The 16953-nt window shown below is 36.3% G+C and overlaps 1 pseudogene; it reads left to right on the top strand.

The window, feature by feature from the left end:
• Window positions 1-10100: 10100 nt before the first annotated feature.
• LOC131830120 (mitochondrial import inner membrane translocase subunit TIM14-like) lies at window positions 10101-10520 on the top strand (annotated as a pseudogene).
• Window positions 10521-16953: the final 6433 nt, after the last annotated feature.

Raw genomic sequence — 16953 nt, 5'->3', positions numbered from 1 at the left:
TTCCCTTCGGCTACGGTCATGGTCTCGGGGTCCTGGGATCAAGTCCTGCATCGGGCTCTCTGCTCAGCGGGGAGCCTGCTTCCTCCTCTCTCTCTCTCTGCCTGCCTCTCTGCCTGCTTGTGATCTCTCTCTGTCAAATAAATAAATAAAATCTTAAAAAAAAAAAAAAGTGTCCTGAATCTTAATAGCAACTTTTGCTTAAAGGGCACGAAGAAGAAAGGATGGGAGTAAAGTCAGAAGCAAGCAGGGAGGGAGGAAGGAAAAGAGGTAAAGAAGAGTCATGTCTAACACGGGATCTGTCACGTCACTGAAATTTTTCCTCACGTGTGTCTGTGTTTGTCGTTATGTGTTAGGGATATATTTGGGAGGATTATCTTTTAGTGGCTAGTTTTGCTTAGGCAATATTCATGGAGTTTGGCTAAGAGATATCTTGTGGAAGATTCTGTCTTTTTAAGGTAGAATAGATTGCTCTTTTCACATTATTTCAGGCCTTAAGGGTAACTGATAGACACCAGAGTATACACTTCGGTGCTCAAATATACCTTAAGAAGAACTAATATGTGGCCTCTTGTTTAAGTGCTGATTGAACTAAGATGGAACATGATTTAAAGAAATGTGGTTAGTAGGCATAAATGGGCATATTCTCTCATCTCAGCCATTTATTATTGATTACCTAAAACTGGTAGTCTCTGTGATCTGAACTATTTTTTTTTTTAATGATTATTACTCTTTGGAATGGATTTCTTCAAAGTATGGGTGACAGTGTTCTTTGCAGCATCTTGATCACTTGCATTTATTTGTTTACTTAAATCTCCTGTCTATCTATGTCACATTAATGTGAGATCCTAGTGGTCTTCTGAAGGAAAATGCATTTTCATGAATGGACTAGTTCTATAATTTCTGACTAAAATTTGCCACTTTGTTGTTCGCTTCCTCAAATAATATGGCAGTCCACAGAGGCAGAGACTAAGGCAACACTACAGTGATAAAAAAATCTTTAGAAATCTGTAGTTTGTGTCTTTATTTATAATGATTAGTGAGAGATTGAGATCTGAGATTCATTCAGAGAAATGGGAGAACACAGAGTTCTTAACTCCTGGATTAATGGATTTTTCCTGTGTTTATCTTTCCCTTTACTTCCTGAATGTTTCTCACTTCAGTGCACTTAGTTGCTTCCCCCTCACACACAGACATCACCACGGGGATGATTCTGTTAAAACATTTGTCTTAGCACACTCTGATGTGGACTTTGCAAATATCAGTGGGTCAGATAAATTTCCATTGGAACATTTTCTGAAAAGGGCCTCCCCAGCCACCTATGTTGAATATATAATATTTATAAACAATATACAACAATGTATGTGCCTCCCCTTTTTTGTAATAGTCTAGTCACAAAAACTCTTTTTTTTTTAAAATGAGGTTCAATTAGCCAACCTATAGTACATCATTAGTTTCAGATGTGGTGTTCAAAAATTCATCAGTTGACAGAAAACTTCTAATAGGCATTTTGACTCTGATGGCCTCAGATGGTTTAAAAAGTTCTTTCTTATGGCCTTCTATTAACTAATCTTCAAAAGTGAAATATTTTTCAGTTTACTAAAATGAAAGTGCTATTATCTAAATACTTGCCTATCCTTCACCACTCTTCCTAACCAAGCATAAAATTTGGATCATTGATTTGGGGTTGTCCATCTCCCTTTGTAAAACTCTCCCCTATCTCAAATTTCACCATTATTTTGGATTGGTTAAATATACAGATCTTTAGAATTTTGGTGTTACTGACAGAAGACAGATAGCTTTTCATTAACTCCACTGTTCTGGAATAGCTCTTTGATGATAGCCTTTCTTGTAGACCAGAGAACTTCTTTTTCATTTTGACTTTTAGTCCTGTTAACCTTGAATCACACTTGGCCCAGGTCAATGACATCAACGATTCAATGAATTCCAAAATATACCTAGCAGCCAGACTGAAGGACCATTAACTGAAATAAACTGCCCTGAGGGTGTGGGTTGTAAAGGGGAAACAAAACAAAAAGCCAAAATTCTATACCAGGTATAGGTCCAGAGACTCCTTGATTGAAATTCTGTCTGGTTTTGCTGCCCATACTGAAGACCATTTTGTTAGAGGCATAAAAAAGCTAAAGTGAATATAAAATCATATTTTTGAATGGTTCTCTATTGTCTAATAGTTTAACACCATGATGCTTTTCTATAGATTTCAGGGTTTCTCTGAATTACATTTTTATTAACCAGTTTCACAGGCCTTTCGATGATTGCAAAAGTAAATATATTTTCCTTGTAAAATAGTTTACTGAAAAGCATAAAGTAAATCACATATAATTGTATCATTCAATGATAACAACTGGTAACATTTTGATGTATACCCTTCAGAATTTTTCCAGGCACATGCACACATATATGCATATTACAAAGTGAATCATACTGGTGATAATGCTATTTTCACTTAATCATGTTTCTGTATCAAAACTATCAACCTTATGAATGGTCTAATTGAATTCTGTTTTATTTATTTATTTTTAAAGCTATTATTTATTTATTTGACAGACAGAGATTACAAGTAGACAGTGAGGTAGGCAGAGAGAGGAAGGGAAGCAGGCTCCCTGCTGAGCAGAGAGCCTGATGCAGGGCTCCATGCAGGGCTTGATGCTGAGCTCTATGCGGGGCTCTATGCGGGGCTCTATGCGGGGCTCCATCCAAGGACCCTGGAATCAAAGCCAGAGGACCCTGAGCCAAAGGCAGAGGCTTTAACCCATTGAGCCACCCAGGCACCCCTGAATTCTGTTTTATGAACATGGCCCAATATCATTGACTTGCACTTATATTTTAATAGCTTCTAATTTGAAGCTGTTAGAAATAACACTTCAGTGACCATTCTGTTTATTCATCTTTGCCCATTTTTCTGATGCTTCCTTAGTATTAATTTCTGTATGCTGAATTTCTGGATCAACAGAAATATATATTTTAAGATTTGGAATATATACTGCCAAACTGTCTTCCAGAAAAATCTGTGCCAATTTAGATTACTGGCAAAAGTAGAAGAGGACTCTTCCTCACAGTGCATCCCATGTCTACAATGAGATTTAGTGTTCCTTTTACACTTATTAATCTGAAAGGTGAAAAGGGAGTTTTGCTACTTCAGTTTGCTCAAATATTGGTAAGGTTGAGCCTCTTTCCATATATGTTTTGGGTTAAGCCTAACTAGAAAGTGAAGAGGAACTTAAGTGAAAATTGTGTCTGAAGTTGATCTTACTGAACTGAAATAAGTATGATAGAATGCACTATTTGAGACTATTAAATTAATTGAAATTGGGTGAGACTTTTCATTGCTGAGCCTCTTGGTAATAGGTGATGTTAATTGAGTACTTGTTTTATGCCAGGAATTTTTCCACTTTGTGGAATTTAGTTTTCATCACAGTGTTATCAAGCAGGTATGCTATTTTATTCATTTCATCAAGGAGGAGACTGAGACATAAAGATGATAAGCAACTTACCCAAATTAAGTAAGCGGTAGAGCCAAAATCTGAACTCAGGTCCTGCCACTGAAGCTCAGGCTCCTAAGCTCTGTCATTCCAGTATTTATAAGCATTTATACCCAATTACTTGGTGGAAGATTGCTAATAGTACTATCTTCCTCTATACCACGGAAGTTTTTAATAAATGCTTTATTATTAGAATAAAATTAATAAAATATGTTTCTTCTTAGAATTTTTTTCAGAAAAATTTTTAAATTAGCTTACTTTTAAATCGGATGTATATATTTATATATAAAAAGCTAAAGTTACATATATAACTAAAATCTGTTGTCTGCATTTGCGGCTGAATATGAAAAGATTCAGAAATGTGATTTAAACATTCATAAATTTACATACTTTGGGCTAAGTGTTGAAACCTTCATGGGAAAACAAAGCTATTTTTTTGCTGACTTCTATTCTGCCCACTAATGAACTAGTTTTCTCATTCCATAAATACCTGAATTTTCAAGCTGAACTGTTATTTCTTGAGGTTTGGATTGCATACCCAGGGCTACAAGATTGGATGTGAATATCTAAGACAAATTTATGCTTGAAAAATATTTAAATGCATAAGCAAATGTGTGTATGGTTGGTGATACATAAGTAATGAAAAGGCTGTTACCATGAATGACAGGAAAAGTCAGGATGAAAAATTACTTGATATTGGCTTATGGTAATGAGGATTGAAAAATGAAAAACACAGTTTTGATTTAGAAGACCAATCATTCAACAAATGCCAGAAAATACTAATTATTTACCTTAAACCAATACAAAGTAAGAGGCCTGAGTTCCAATGGGCAAAGACCTCCTTATCTTTGATGAAGCCATTCTGTTCAAGTCACTCAGGTCTCACTGAGTGTTTTAAGTGCCTCCTACAGTCACAGAAATCGATCTTTGCTTTGGATTTAGCACACTTTGATCCCACCTCTTTCTTGACCTTGCTGGCATTATAATTCACTCTAAAAGAAGGAGGCTCTAGTTTGTTTGTGCCAGCAATGCTTCATTTTCTAAGTTTGATTTAGAGGTCTGAGGAAGGCCCCAAGTGATTATCCTTTGAGTGGGATATGTAACCTACATTGCATGTCCATAGTACCCCCATTTACATATGAGGACATTCAGATTGAAGACTTGAGATCCTTGCATTCAAAGAATAGAAAAATTGCTTGGGAGACTGGCAGGCACTTTCTCTGTGATACTCCTCTCCCCTCCTCCAATTCTTGCTCACTTCTTAAATACTTAATGCTAAAAATCTTGGCCATAAAAATATGATAAAAATAACTACAGCAAAATAAAGGGGGGGCAGCTCTATTGATACCCTTGGAGATATTCTACTTATTATACTGACTCGAGAGGAGATGAATAAGATACAGTCACTATTATTTTATTTTATTTCTTTTTAAAGACAATATTTATTAATGTATGTATATATGTATGTATGTATATATGTATGTATGTATATATGTATGTATGTATGTATGTATTTGAGACAGGGGGAGAGAGAGAGAGCACACAAACAGGGAGGAGGGTCAGAAGGAGAAGCAGACTCCCCGCTGAGCAGGGAGTCTGATGTGGGGGCTCCATCCCAGGCCCCTGAGATAATGACCTGAGCTGAGGTAGAGATTTCATGGACTGAGCCACCCAGGTGCCCAGTACTATCATTTAAAAAATTCATTTTTTACAAGATATACATCTCAGTTAAGATATGAGCTTTATACAAATTGTCTTCTTAATTCCAATTACTTTTCCCTTCACCTCGTGCAGCTAGTGAAAATTTTTGTGGTTATCTCTTGCTCTATTTTTATAACTCCAGAATCCCCTTTTCAGTATTAGTGTTACAAAATAGTTTGTTTTTCTTTTACTGTCTCAATGAGATGGGCATGTAGAAATTGTGAGCATTAGCCTTGACATGGTCTCTTTTTCCCAGAGGACTAATACCAACAATAATAACCAACAGTTACATAATAATGCTACTCTGAGTCCTAAGTGCTTTATTTATACTTCAGACTTCCTCTTCAGTGCGGTGAGTGATTCAGCGTGCCAGAAAAGCATTATTGAAAACTTATTATTAGTTGGCTAGGAATCTTGTGGGGCAATTATAATCCACCCTTGTTCTGGCTATGGATTGATGCCATCTGGGAACAATGTTTCTGGTCCTGAAATCCTGACTGAGATTTCCAGAACAGCATGAGTGATTCCAGCAATCAACTAATTAGGTGACACCATTTCTTCCTTCCAGTCCTGGGATATATGGCAGGTAGAATTCTGGACTCAAGAGCTGGGCAAAGACTGGGAGTGAATAAGATTGTGTGTGAATCTGCATTACCATGAGGAGAGTCATTCCAGATACTGTTTTCTGTATTAATTCACTAAAATCCCAAGGCAAATATGATTATTATAATCCCTACTTTTCAGATAAGGAAACTGAGGCATTGAAGCTTGAGCAATTTCCCCACATAACTAGTAAGTGATGGAGCTGGAATTCTAGGCGAGCAGTCATGCTCCACTCCACTCCCTGTTTTATCTTTGTTTACCCTACTATTGTGAAGGGCAGACCATATGCTTATCTAATGTATTATTATCTAGAACTCACCCACCAGAGTCCTTCAAGTATTTTGCTAATGGGAGAGGGATTTACTATCAATGTAGGCAACGAAAGATGATGATTCCATCTCTGAGAGAAAATGAGAAGAGAGAAATGGCCTCCTCTCCAATATTAATACCAAAATGGAGCTTTGGGAAGGCTAAAGCTGGTGAGGGCTAACTCAGGAAGCCTGTAAAAGCCAATCTGCAGTTTGTGAAGAGTTAGACCAAAGTCCCTAGAGTCAGACCCATCGGTATTCCTGTGGCATGACAAACTCAGCAGGGTTCCGGAATGCTAACCAGTAATTATAACTGTGCTTGTTTTCTTTCTTTGCCTGAAAAACATAAATGGAATCACGTTGCCATTTCTTTTTATTCTTTATGTCTTCTTACTGTTAGGTTCTTTCTTTCTGCTCTTTCCCTGCTGTTAGTAAGATGAAAAAGGCTGCGTATTCCAAGGCTTTCTGTTGACCTTTGAGACTTCAGAGTCTCCCACAAGGGAAAGAAAGCATCTCTGAAATAAATGAGAATTCATGAAATATCTCCGGCTTGTGGAGGAAACAAACGACTCTGGGTTCTTTTCAACTCACAGCACACAGCAGGCAGAAAAGCAGCAATTTGAGATTTCAGTGAGGCTGGGAGTCTCACAAGATAATGCTGAGGGTTGGCAGTCAAAGACTAGTGAAGTATTAGTGCTATAAGTCTAAAATGTTCATACTTCCTAGGATTTGAAAAAAATAAGGCAGCCATAAGCTTATTAAATTCAGGTTGTCAACAGAATTTCTTTTTTAATTTACCAATTTGGCGGGAGGGAGGGGACTTTCCCTTGTTTTGGTTTGGCAAAAAGACAAATTCCTCAAGAGTTCTAAAGAAATAAAATATTACACCATAAAGGAGAGGCGGCATAACATAGTTCATCAACTTGGAAGGAAGACAAATTTGAATTGCAGATCGAAAATTTAATAATTCTATTTTCTTGGAAGAGTCATTTAAAACATTGTTCCTCAACTATCTAACTTGTTTTCCCTTGTCTATTTTTACCTGTCACACAGGTTTAAATCTAATGTTAAATATGTAGTTCTCATCATGGCCTATGAAAATATACTTATCTCACCTTATTCCCCATGAATTTCCTTTCCCTTCACTTTGTTCTAGCACAATTTCTTCCTTGTTCTTTACACACACCAAGGACAGACCCACCTTGGGGGCTGTGGACATACTGTTTCCTCTGTAATAATTTACGCACTAGCTCCTACACTGCATTCATTTTTAATTTTATCTCTTAAGAGCAGTCTTCCCTAAACTAGTTATCTAAAAAAGTACTACTGTCATTCTCAATTCCCTTACTTTTCTTTATTTTCCTTCTCAGCTCTTATCTATATCTGAAGCTGTATTTGTTTATATGGTTGCCATTCTCCTCCACTACAATATAAACTACATGTGCACATATTTCTAGTCTCTTTTTTTTACCACTCTATGCCAAGTGTCTAGAACAGTGCCTGGTACATAAAAGGCATACTACCATTATTTATCAGGTGTGTCTTGGTCTCTCTCTCTTCAAAGTGAAGATGGGGGGGGAGAGCCCTCATTGTAGTGTTTGTGAAGATTATGAATAACGTATTAAATGGAATCTCAAGTTCCCTAGTACACTGAAACAGATCTGTCTGTGCCTCATCCCTTTTCCTTCAGACTTCCCAATTGTGTGTACTCTGGTGGGCTTCCAGCTGCTAATGAATGTCACTCTTTGCCTAAGGTTTATTTCCAAAGCCTTGAAAAAACAGAAGTAACACTCCCACCCAAATCCCTCAAATTGTAATTCTCAGGTGTTGGTGCATAAATATGCCAATTTCCTCACCTCTCATTTTGCACCCTTCCCAGAGTTTCTCCATGGGATCAAGCTCTAGCCAATCATAGTGGTAGCTAGCTTGATAATGCATCCTTTATTGGCCGCCTTCTCTTTCCTTAACATTTCTCTACTCCCCTACTATGGTTTCCAAATAGAGTAATTGCACTGAGTCACTGTCTAAGGATCTGCTTCTAGGGGAACTCAAACTGAAATATTTTAAAAATGGTAGTCTGCCAGGTAGAAGTTAGAGCTCTTGACATAAAATATGTGTGTCTGCATAAATGTTTGTCATTCCACATAACTTAATAATTATTAAAAATAATAGTGTATATCTCTGACATTTAGCTGATGCCCAAATATCTTACATTGCAGCTTTTACCTCTGTATTATATACTTATTTTCTTATGTTCTTTCCATAATGATTAAACATGTTTGATTATTTCCAGAATATTCATTTGATTGTCATGTCATTCTCAAACCTGGCACTATTTCAAAATAATGCATAATAATAATTCATCATAATATAAATTATATGATCATAGAGTTTACTTTTACCTTAAAAGTCCCTTTTCTCTGTTTTGTTAGCATTTAAATCTTTGGGGTGGGGATCAGGTATTTATCCCCACCCCAAAAATTTCCCCAATGGTCTCCTATGCAACTAATATGGCCTACTTTGCTAAGTCATCCATAATTTCCCCCTTTTCACAATTTCCATAACTTACTTTCTCTAGTCAGAGTTCTCTGCAGTTTTATAAGATCATAGAGTTTATTGTTAATCTTAAAAGCTTTTCTCTGTTTTGTTAACATTTGTTTATGATTATCAAAGTTTTAAATTATATGATTTTTAAGATGTTACTTCAGTCATTTAAATCTTTAAGCATTAAGATATTGCAACTCAATAAACTATTGATTTCAAAGCATGTGAAATATATTTAAAGATAACTTAGACATTTTAACCTTCATTTCAAAAATATTGAAATACAATGTGGTACCAACATAAAGATAGAAATATAGATAAATAGAAAAGAATAGAGTCCAGATAGAAATCAATATGATATTGAACAGGGGACATCTGGTTCAACATGGTGACATAGGAAGATCCCGAACTCACTTCCTCACACAAGACACACTCAATCTGCAACTATATATGAAATAATTTCCTCTTTAAAAAGCTAAATTCTGGCTAAATAATGACTATGTTGGGTGAACATGAAAAGAAAAACCACATGAGAGCAGATAGGAGAGGCTGGGACACAATCTCATCATAAACTTGACAAAGGAGTCAAGGCAATGCAGTGAAGAAAAGAGAGTCTTTTCAACAAATAGGGTTGGCATACTGAATATGGATATGCATATATATATATATATATATATATATATATATGGTCCAAGTCCTTTTGGACTAAATAAAATTTGACTCATAACTTGAAAATTAACAAAAACAAACACAAACACAAAAATTAAGAAAAGTGCCCTAACTGCAAGAACTTGAGCTATAAAACTTCTATAAGAAAAAATTGGAGAAAATTTTTTGACTTTGGTTTTGGCAATAATTTCATACATACACATTAGAAATGTGATCCATAGAAAAAAATCAGTAAATTGTACTGTATCAAAATCCAAATCCGTTTTTCAAAAGACACCACTAAAACAATGAAAAGGTGAGTCATACACTTGGAAAGATATTTGCAAAACATATAGAAAGTAAATAACTTATCTAGACTATAAAGAATTTTTATAATTGAATAAAATTAGGACAAATAATCCAAGAGAAGAAGTGAGAGAAAAAAAAAAGTTCAGAGACCCAGTTCTCATAAATGGGCACTGCTTACCTTAATCTGTTAGTATTAGTATCATCATTTCTGAATTAACCTTTGTAGTTTTCACATGGGTCATTGGGTTCTTTCATTTAGTTAACATGATCACATAAAAATCGTATGCAGCTTAATATTGGGCAAAAATACTTAAGGAGTTTGCAAGTAATGATATTTGTTGAAAGGTAAGAAAATAAATGTGTAGATGAAGGTGAATCTTATGGAGATTCTCATTTAACACTGCTTTTCTAAAGGGCCAATTGCAGTTATGTTCTAAGGAATGGGTAAGGTGTCTTCTACTTAAAAACAGGACATAGTAAGTAGTTCATGGCTGGTTATGAAAGAATGCAGATTATGCTCCTGTGGACAAAAACCAGAAAAAGCCAGATAAGGAATAAAAAACAGGGACCGACCATTGCTGCTGCAGGATTTGCAAGCTATTATGTTTTGCAAGACATTAAACATATGGAGTCTCAAATAAAACAAGTTTTTCAGAGCCTACCAAAATCTGTCTTCAGCGCTGGCTATTTAGGTTTGAAACCAAATGACTAAATGAGAAGCAGCATTAATACTAGGTGTAAGTCTTACTGCCAATAAAGGAAAAATAAGAGATGCTCATCAACAAGTTATGCTTTTAAATCATCCAGACAAGGGAGGATCTCCTTATATAGCAGCCAAAATCAATGAAGCTAAAGATTTAGTAGAAGGTCAAGCTAAAAAATGAGGTAAATGTGTGATGAATTTTAAGTTCTTGTTGGTATATACAAGTGCTAGCTTTTTAGAATAAAACGCCTCAAAGCTAAAAAAAAAAGGGGGGGGGATAAAAAACATATTTTTAAAAATATCAGAGAGATGTGGAAATCTAAGGAACTACTTGGTCTAAAATTCCAGAGATGGGAAGAATAATTTATAAGTGAATAGACACTTAGCTATCAATTTTTCCCTAGAACACTTGTCAATTTTAGGTGTAGGCTGATAAATGGAGCTTGACCCAGGCTCCCCATAGAGCAAGGAGTCTCATGCAGGGTCCCATCCCAGGACCCTGGGATCATGACTTGAGCCTAATGAGCCACCCAGGTGCCCCCATATCTACTACCTCAAAGGGGAAAACTAACCAAACTCAGTTGGTTAAGTGGCTGTGTTTGGCTCAGGACATCCTCTCCGGGTCCTTGGATCAAGCCCCACTCCAGGCTCTCTGCTCCTCAGGGAGTCTGCTTCTCCCTCTCCCTCTGCCCCTCACCCTGCTCATGTTCTCCATCTCTCTCTCTTAAATAAATAAAATCTTTTTAAAAATAAAAAATAATAAAATAAAAGGGGAAAACTACAATAATAAAAGAGTGATCCAAAAGGACAGAAATGAAGAGCAAAAGAAATATGAAACATGAGAAACAGTTATAAAATCAGTTATATTAGTAAGTAATTGCATTAATACTTCATGTACATAATGAAGAATAGTTAGATTAAATACAAAAAAACCCAACTACCTGCTTCTTATGAGTGTAACAGTTTAATTAAATGACATTACAGAAAAATCAAAAGTGAAATGATGGGTGTTGGGGTCTAAAGAGTATAAAGAGTATTACTTCCACCCTTACAGTAAGAACAAGAAAATCTGGGCAATTTGTAAGTTCAGAACTTCCTTGAACCCATCTGAGAGCGAAGGTTGCAAAGTTGAAAACTAACCTGAAATGTGGACCAAGATGGAACTTAAGAGCTTGCTTACTGGGGTGGATGTAGAAGTATTCAGCTAGAAGAGCTGATGAATTGGCAAAAGTGAGTGGCTAGAAGGACACTTGTAAGACCGTGAAATCCACAGGTATGGGAGAAGAGAGGGGTTCATATTCTCTATGAATCTCTACAAATCACAGGCAGTCACTGAGAAGACGAGGAGGACCTGAGTAGAGTCTTTCATGGTGTGGGCCAGGGGGAGAAGAAGAAATGCTGTAGAAGGGGCACAAAACTTCCCAGATGCTTCTCTCTATGGAAAAAAGCCTTGCTATGCAGGACTGGGAGGCCAACAAAAACTGTTGCCCCTACAGTAATGGTAAAAAAACTCATTGGAGCTGGTAGAGGGAAACAGAAAAACTACCTCTACCCGTGAAGGAGAAGCAAGAATATATGCTTGGTCCAGAACAATAGCTGGAAGATAGGCAAGAGGCTTTTAAAGGTTTTGCTCCCAGACCCAAGAAAACAGTATATATTCAAGACCAAAGTTTATTTTCTTAAATACTTTTTATTTATTTGACAGAGAGAGAGAGAGAGAAGGAGGAAATAAGAGGGAGAGAGAGCACAAGCAGGGGGAGCCACAGAGGGAGAGAGAGAAGCAGGCTCCTTGCTAAGCAGGGAACCCAATGTGGGGCTTGATCCCAGGACCCGATCCAAAGGCAGACAATTAACCCACTGAGCCATCCAAGTGTCCCAAGAGTGAAGTTTAAACAGAACGTCAGAGAATGCCATCCCTGCTCCACTTCCTCTACGAAGATAAGAAGCATTGAGTAAAAGACAGTGCAGTACTGCAGAGAGCAGACCCTCTATGTGGTACATATAAAGGGAAGACCTAAACCTGAGGGTGGAGCCGGGAATGAGAAACAACCGCTGACCAACCAGCCCCCAATCTAAACATGTTATCACTAGAGGAATTTGAGCCTGCCACGCATTCAAAGTAAGAAAGCAACAAGAAATCTCAACCCCAAGATGATGCTTTGATTAATATGAGCTTCCATACTAAAGGCCTAGTATGTGAAAGAAGGAAAAGTGTGCTCCTTTCTAAGCTCATAACCTTTTTACCCCTAATGTTTTACATAAATCAAACACAGACACATACACACACTCCCAAGAGGCAAAATAATCAACAGAATTAGATGTGGCTATTACAGACATGTTGCAATTGTCTAACTGGAGAATTTAAAATAACTATAAAAGACTCTATAAAAAAGGCCTAATGGAAAATGTGTAATGATGTAATAATGATAAAAATTATATGAGTAATTTCGTAAGATATGGAAACTGTAAGAAAAAACTGTAAGAAAATAAAAATAAAAACTGTAAGGGAATGACAGAAGTGAAAAATGGAAAACACAGTAACAGAAATGAAGACAGCCTCTATATAAACTCATCAGTGGTCTCAGCAGAGCCAAGGAAAAAATTAGTAAACTCAAAGACACATCAACAAAAATGATCCAAACTGGGGTGCCTGGGTGCCTCAGCCATTAAGCTTCTGCCTTCAGCTCAGGTCATGATCCCAGGGTCCTGAGATTGAGCCCCGCCTCAGGCTCCCTGCTCAACGGGGAGCCTGTTTCTTCCTCTCCCACTTCCCCTGCTTGTGTTTCTCTCTCACTGTGTCTCTCTCTGTCAAATAAATAAATAAAATCTTTAAAAAAAAATGACCTAAATTGAAACAAAACAGTAATAAGTACAAGAAGGAAAAGACAAATAAGCAAACTACAGTATCCAAAAACTGTGGGATAATATAAAATTATTTTTATGCCTTACTAAAATGCCTAAAGGAGAAAAGAGAAAAATGCACAGAAAAAATATTTGAAGAAATAATAGTTGACAGTTTTTCAAAATTAATGACAGACACCAAATCATAGAGAATATCAAGTTCAGCAAGTTCAGAGAATATCAAGCAAGATAAATATCAGTCAAACAAACACAGCACACACTTAGGCATATCATAATCAGTTGAAAACAAAAGACAAGAGAAAATTTGAAGTTAAAGGACACATTATATACAATTTTACACCCATAGGCAAAAACAGAAAAAAACTCAAAACCATATCTCATATCTTACACAAAACCTAACTCAAAATGTTTTACAAATAAAAATGTAAAACATAAAACTAAAACTTCTAGAAGAAACCCTAGGTAAAAATATCTGTGGCTTCTGGTTAGGCAAAGAATTTCAAGATATTACATAAAAAAAAAGATCCATTAAAGATAACATAAGTTAAAAATTATCCAATTTGAAAACTTTTGGTCTGTGAAAGTCACTGTTAATCACATGATAAGCTTGAGATTGGAAAAAAAATTGAAAATCACACTTCTGACCAAGTTCTTATATTCAGAAAATATAAATAATTTACAAAACAACAACTGACTTTTTTTTTTTTTTTAAGCTTTCTAGGTGATTTAAACTTATAGCAAAGTTTGGAAACCTCTCTTCTACAGCATCCTCTTTTACTTTTCTTAGAAACATAACTCTCCTTCTGTCTTAGATTACAGTTGGCTTTGAAACATGAATCTAAACCCCAGACTCACTCATTCATATTCCCTTGAATATGTCTGGGGTGGCTTTCTGGTGTATATATTGGCAGCCTACAGGCAGCTGGGCTGATATTTCACTTTTGGTCCTTCTGTCACTTCTGTTTATTCTATTCTTTCTTGGCACCTGTAGGTTTAAATGTGACTTTAGATTTCAGGCAGGCACATCTTTTGAAAAGCAAAATATAGAATCTAAAATAACTGACATTTACTTTGAAAGATTATTACATGGAAATGCATCTCAACCTGTCCATATGACTTATAAATTGGTGATGTTTACAGGTCTTTAAGCAGGGGTGCCTGGGTGGCTCTGTCAGTTGAGTGACTGCCTTCAGCTCAGGTCATAATCCCAGGATCTGGGGATTGAGCCCCACATCAGGCTCCCACCCCAACGGAGATCCTCCTCTCCCTCTCCTGCTGCCTGCCACTCTGCCTACTTGTTCTCTCTCTCTCTCTGTCAAATAAATAAATAAAATCTTTAATATATATATATCCTTAAGCCCCTCTCCAGGAGCAAATTGAACTTGCTTCTTTTCATTCGGGATAGACGTTTAGGCAAATCCATTGATGTAGATTTGTTGCAGTAAACTAATTTCTTTAGTATTAATTTTTATGATTTACTCAGGAGTTTATTTCTAAGAAAAATTTTCTATTAGAGTGGTGACATTCAAATTTTAGTAGACATGAAAATCACCTAGGGAAGGGGTTTTTAAAAATGTAGATTTTTTTTTTTTTTATGTAGATTCTTGATCTCCTATCCATGCAGATTGTGTGTAGTTAACATTGAGGTAAATTCCTCAATTTTGTAAGTACCTTTCCACAACTGTAATGCAGCTGGGGCCAGAGAACACTGCTTAAAGTCCTAAAGAAGATCATCTCTACGAATTTTATGTATTTATGTGTTTCCTATAACTGAGAACTAACACAGCCATTGACCTTCACCAATGGAGACATTCTGAGGCAAAGTAGAGCTTGGTAAAATATAAGGGAGGAAAATCTAGCTTTGAAAATGGTCCTCCCCTTTAACTGCCTTTTTTAGTAAATGACAGCTTTTGTGAAAAAACTCACTGGAGAGTTATTATGGGCCAAGTGTGATAACAATCATTAATATGCTGGCCACAAATGCAATTCATTTGGTAAACGCCAGGTCCTTTGAAGCATGAAGTACCTTATGTAATTGCATTTTGCAGCAAGGATGTGACAGTGGACCCCTGGGTGGCCATGTGGATCTCTCCCGCGAAGCATGGGATGGAAACTTTGGTGTGTGGTCCTGAAATGGAGCTGTTTCAGTTTCCATCCTTCCTCCCATTCCATTTTCTGAATTATCAGAATCAAAAGGGAAAGAATATTTTTCCTGTTTTTATATCCTGTGGTCCTGACTAAATGTGAAAATATTCTGACTCTTTAGAAAGGTGGTATTAAAAAGCAGTTTAGTTTCTCATATGTATGTAACGATTATTATGAAACCAGCAAGGGAAAACGTGAAAGCAATTTGATTATCACCACAGTATTGTGTTGCCTTTTGCTTTTTCTCTAGGTTTTATTCTTTTCTGTAGTGAGGAATCTTATATCTATCCCCCCAAATACTTTCCTCATCAAATGCATTTTCTTTTTTACTTCATTTGCCATTAGATTTTGCTAAGTACAACTGGGAATGACATTATGGTCTCAGATAATAGAAGAAAAATTAAATGTGTTGAAAAGCTGTCTGATGCCTTTTCTGGGAAGGTAAGCTTCATTGTCATGAATGAACCTATTGGCTGATTTCTAATGGAGGACACAGGAGTGTGATTTTAGAAAATCCTATTGTGAGTTTTGGGAGCTCAAGCGAGCCACAGCCATACGATGCCGCTGCTCAAGCATTTGTTAAATTGTATTTCTCATTAGAGATAACACTTGTAACAAGCCAGAGGAAAGTAGGTCTCGCTGCAGCTTAATTTGAGAAAATTGATTAAGATAAATTTAAGATTGTGCCCATCTTAGAGAAAAATGAAAAAACTCATTATGAAAAGAATGGGCTGCTTGCTGGTATTCTGATGGGGAGCAATTTAATGAGCAAATTTATGAACTGTTGAAGCCAAATTTTTAGCATTTGCATTTTGCTTGGTGGTTCCCAAAGAAAAATATTAACCCACAGAAGGAAGAAGTGAGCAGATGTTGACATAGAAAAATTGGAAAATACACATGTCATAAAAGAAAGTTAATATTATTGTTAACATTTAGATGCACATGCTTTTGGCCTGTTTTCTATGAGTGTGTGTTTGTATTTTTGGCATCATAATTTATATACTGTTTTGTATACTGCTTTTTTTCACCTATTCTTAGATTTCCCAATGCTGTTAAATTTTTTTCAGAAACATAAATTTACTGTTTGTACAATACTACCTTTATACATTATAAAGGTGGATGAAGGTTTATCTTATAAGATTACGCTAATAATCTTGATCCATCATAGAAGGCCTAAAATATTTGTGGAAGACTCCATATTTTCAACAAGTAAATTAAATGGCAGATGGTGGATTCTGGATCTCCCTGTTTATAGTAACTAACTCACTTATTAAGAAAATTTTAAATGTTGATTAAGATTATAGGCTTTAAGAACTGGTTATTTGGGGAATGTCGTTTGTTACCTTTGGGGTTGATTCATTGTTTCTTGAGTGGCTTCCATGTTTGAAGTCAGTAGATTAAAGAGAGTTCCAGTCTTTTCTGAAGGAGGAGGGAAGGGAGGAAAGGTTTATACATTTAGCAAAGTTGTGGGATTTTATTGTGAAGTCTCCTGGCTGGGTATTGAGGAGATCTGGTTCCAATAACTTCTCTGATTAGGTAGAAGGTTGCTCCCTTTGGTTTATGGTGAGAAGCATGGAAGTCTGTAAAGTGATCAGAGCTTGGCATAGAAATATTTTGAGGGAGAGGTGAT

The sequence above is a fragment of the Mustela lutreola genome, chromosome 4 (assembly GCF_030435805.1).
Source record: "Mustela lutreola isolate mMusLut2 chromosome 4, mMusLut2.pri, whole genome shotgun sequence".
Taxonomy (NCBI): Eukaryota; Metazoa; Chordata; class Mammalia; order Carnivora; family Mustelidae; genus Mustela; species Mustela lutreola.
This window is presented reverse-complemented; position numbering and strand designations above follow the sequence as displayed.